General features: G+C 44.2%; 1 protein-coding gene across 1 annotated transcript in view; it reads left to right on the top strand.

Annotated features, from left to right (window-relative positions):
* The first annotated feature begins 3,743 nt into the window (after positions 1 to 3,743).
* RDX (radixin) overlaps positions 3,744 to 4,462 on the top strand; it is a 96,329-nt gene continuing 95,610 nt past the window's right edge. The window contains exon 1 of the mRNA XM_011926685.1: positions 3,744 to 3,813. The gene's annotated coding sequence lies outside the window, so the exon portion shown is untranslated. The remainder of the gene's footprint in view (positions 3,814 to 4,462) is intronic.

Raw genomic sequence — 4,462 nt, 5'->3', positions numbered from 1 at the left:
AGCCGAGCATTTCTTAAGTACATTATATGCCAGACTAGAAAATTTCTTGTAACTAATAATTAATATTGTTTGTTCTTAAAAGAAAAGTAGTTTTAGCAAGTGCGTATGGTTTTAACCCTTGAAACCTGAGGTGTTGGAATAAAAATAAGAAAGAAAATTGTTAATTAAATCTCTAATATTTCATTTAAAAGTTCATGTATCTGATGTAAGAAACAAAATTGTTTCTGCATGTGTGTAGATACTACAATCAATAGTAAACCGGACCCCTGACCATAAAATTCTGTCAGCTCAGCTTTCCACAGTTATTCTTAGGAAAGAGTGGCTTTGCTGCTTTTGTGTAATTGGCAATCCATATTGGAGTAAAAACTTAGAAAGTTTTGGGCTGGGTGCGGTGGCTCACACCTGTAATCCCAGCACTTTGGGAGGCCAAGGTGGGTGGATCACAAGGTCAGGAGCTTGAGACCAGCTTGGCCAATATGGTGAAACCCCATCTCTACTAAAAACACAAAAAAATTAGCCGGGTGTGGTGGCGCACGACTGTAGTCCCAGCTACTCAGGAGGCTGAGGCTGCAGAATTGCTTGAACCTGAGAGGTGGAGGTTGCAGTGAGCTGAGATCGCACCACTGCACTCCAGCCTAGGCAACAGAGCGAGACTCCATCTCAAAAAAAAAAAATGGTTTTGTTTCGTTTTGGTTTTGGTCTTTTTGGAGACACGGGTCTTGCTTTGTTGCCCAGTTTGGAGTGCAGTGGCCTGATCATGGCTCACTGCAGCCTTGACTTCTTGGGATTAAGCGATCCTCCCACTTCAGCCTCTCAAGTAGCTGGAACCACAGGTGTACACCACCATGCCCAGACATTTTTTTTTTTTTGGTAGAGATGGGGTCTCACTATGTTGCCCAGGCTGGTCTTGAACTCCTGGGTTTGAGCAATCCTCCCACCTCCCAAAGTACTAGGATTACAGGTGTGAGCCACCACACTCAGCCAATTTTCATGTTTTTAATTTTTGCATTTTATAAATAATATTGTGCATTTATGAATAAAGCTTTTGCTGTATTTCAGATTATCTCCTTCAGAAAGAATCCCAGATATGTGATTACAGGTTCCAAGAGTTATGAACATTCTTTTTTTTTGAGACAGGGTCTCACTCTGTTGCCCAGGCTGGAGTGCAGTGGTGCCATCATGTTACTGGAAAGGAGTCCTCATCCAGACCCCAAGAGAGCGTTCTTGGATCTCATGCAGGAAAGAATTCAAGGTGAATCCATAAAGTGACAGAAAAGTAAAGGAATTGGCCAGGCACCGTGGCTCACTCCTGTAATCCTAGCACTTTGGGAGGCCGAGGTGGGCAGATGACCTGAGGTCGGGAGTTCGAGACCAGCCTGGCTGAGAGGTTGAAACCCTGTCTCTACTAAAAGTAAAAAAAAAATTAGGTGAGTGTGGTCTCAGCCTCCTATAGTCCCAGCTACTTGGGAGGCTGAGGCAGGATAATCGCTTGAGCCCAGGAGGCGGAGGTTGCAGTGAGCCAAGATTGGGCCACTGTACTCCAACCTGGGCAACAGAGTCAGACTCTGTCTCAAAAAACAAACAAAAAAGTAAAGGAATAAAAGAATGGCTACTCCATAGGCAGAGCAGTAGCTTGGGCTGCTGGACTAAAACCACCCATAGTTATTTATTGATCATATGCTAAACAAGGGTTGGGTTTTTCATGAGTTTTCTGGGAAATGGGTGGGCAATTCCCAGAACTGAGTGTTCCTCCCTGTTTTAAACCATATAGGGTAATTTCCTGATGTTGCCATGGCGTCTGTAAACTGTCATGGTGCTGTCGAGAGTGTCTTTCAGCATGCTTATGTATTATAATGAGCATAAAATGAGCAGCGAGGATGACCAGAGGTCACTCTCATTGCCATCTTGGTTTTGGTGGATTTTGGCCAGCTTCTTTACTGCAACTTGTTTTATCAGCAAGGTCTTTATGACCTGTATCTTGTGCTGACCTCCTATCTTATCCTGTGACGTACAATGCCAAACCTCCTGGGAATGCAGCCCAGGTCTCAGCCTTCTTTTACCCAGCCCCTATTCAAGATGGAGTCGCTCTGTGGTCAACGCCTCTGACAATCATAGCTCACTGCAGCCTCAAATTCTTGGACTCAAGGGATTCTTCTGACTCTTCAGCCTCCTGAGTAGCTAGGACTATAGGTACATGCCACCACACCTGGCTAATTTTTATAATTTTTTTTTGTAGAGATGGGGTTTCACTGTTTTGTTTAGGCTGGTCTTGAAAATCCTGGGCTCAAGCGGCCTTCTCACCTCAGCCTCCCAAAGTGTTGGGATTACTGGTGTAAGCTTCAGCACTGGCCAGTTATGAACATTCTTTTTTTTTTTTTTTGGGACGGAGTCTCGCTCTGTCGCCAGGCTGAAGCGCAGTGGTGTGATCTCGGCTCACTGCAATCTCTGGCTCCTGGGTTCAAGCGATTCTCCTGCCTCAGCCTCCCGAGTAGCTGGGATTACAGGCGTGTGCCACCACATCCAGCTGATTTTTGTATTTTTAGTAGAGACAGGGTTTCACCATGTTGGCTAGAATAATCTCGATCTCCTGACCTTATGCTCTGCCCACCTCAGCCTCCCAAAGTGCTGGGATTACAGGCGTGAGGCACAGCGCCCTGTCATGAACATTCTTAAGGGTTGAATCACAGTGCCAAATAGCTTTATAAAGAGATTATTTCAGTTTACACTCCCACTCACAATGTCTGAGAGTACCCTTTTTATCTCACCAGCCTTGAATGTTATCTTTTACTTAAATATTTACTAATATGATACCCAACTAAAATGTTGCAATTTTTGGTCTGTTTGCTGTTGTAGAGGATAGGATAAAATCAAGGCTTTTGGAGTCAAATATACATTTGGGTTTGGTCACTGCTCTGCCACTTCCTAGTTTTGTTACATTGGGGAAATTACCTCTTTTTAAGCTGTTTTTATTCATGGATTGTTTTTTAAAAGGGCCAATAACAGTATTTATCCCAGAGGGTTTTTGTAACCATTGAAAGAGACAGTCATGTAAAAGAATTTCACACCAATGTCTGGCACTTGATCAACAACAGAGAATCCTTCACTTTCAGTTGCAAAAGTGTGTTATATAATTTCATTTGATTAGTGTACTATGTAGGAATTTACAAAATACATTTTTTCTTACCTACTTCATGGGAAGTATTACATAATAGTTTGACTATGCCTGCAACCTGATGTGGTAGACTGAACAATAACCAAGATAATTCTTGCACCCTAGGGAGAAGGTAGGGAGTGATCTTTTGGTGGTCCCTAAGAACCACAAGAACCTATTTGGTTACAAAGCACACACCTGGTTCTCATCCTTGAGGAATTTGCTATCGAAAGCTTGAGTTTAACCCGTGAGTCTCTTGGGGGCTTTTAATTGTTCAGAGAGGTCTCAAAGGGCAATGGTGGAAATTCACTGGAGAGGCAGGCTAGGGAAAGTGATTTGCAGATATTTCCTGGAAAAGCTACTGTCTCACCTAAGGTAAATGCTAAGGCAGGAAGTATAGGAGTTATTTGTCCTATAAAAGGACATATACTCAGTTTTGTAATTTGAATCTAAGGTTTGTTCACAAAAGCTAAGCCAAAAAAACTATTGCAAACAGGGCAAGCCAGGCGAATCTGATTTTGTGCGCTTGCTGTTTGTATATTCATAGCAAGTTTTGCTCCCTGAATCATCCCATCCGACAATGCTGAGGGGACATGGATCAGATGACAGAAGACTGATCCAGAAATCAGGAGCTTCCTGTCTCATCTCAGCCACTAACTAAAGTGAGTGTGTTAGACTTAGTCTTAAGATTGAATGCCTAACTTTCTCTAAATCCAGAATTATGTAGCTTTGGCGGCGCTTTGGGGCCCTACTTCCAACTTTTTCTTGCTAACCCACTCCTTCCAACTGCCAAAGCATGTCGTTGATAATAAAAAATTATCACACCTCCTTGCTTGGATTAAAATTTGCACTCCTGATTTGGGGTCTTATCCACTGAGGTTTTGGTGAAGTTTTAAAATTGTCGCTGAAAAATTAAGTTTTTCTAGTTGGTTAAAACCTGCCAAAACAATGTAAACGTTCTTCGTTGCAAATCTAAATTCCGCTCAGGTAGGCCCTTTTCTCTCTCCCAGTCCAGGATCTTCAAACCTAACAGCCAAGTCTCACGCTCCATTTGGTCCCCGGCTCCCTCTGGGAAGAATTCCTCCTCTGGGGGCGACGGCAACGCCCTCAGTGAGTTTGCTGGCATCAGCGGGAGTTTCAAGTTTCCACTCGTTGGGGAGGCGGCGGGCACACTCCGAGCTTTAGGGCTGGGCGGCTCCGCTTCCCTCGACCGCAGGCTTCCCTCGAGCCCAGCGCTCTCCAGAAGGTCTCGACCCTTCGGCGCGTTCGTCCTATTTCCCTGGGGGTTCCCGAGCCCGCAGCCTCCCCACC

Source organism: Colobus angolensis, unplaced genomic scaffold, assembly GCF_000951035.1.
Source record: "Colobus angolensis palliatus isolate OR3802 unplaced genomic scaffold, Cang.pa_1.0 Scaffold7, whole genome shotgun sequence".
Lineage (NCBI taxonomy): Eukaryota > Metazoa > Chordata > Mammalia > Primates > Cercopithecidae > Colobus > Colobus angolensis.
The sequence above is the reverse complement of the archived record's forward strand: the minus strand, read 5'-3'. Positions and strand labels throughout refer to the sequence as shown.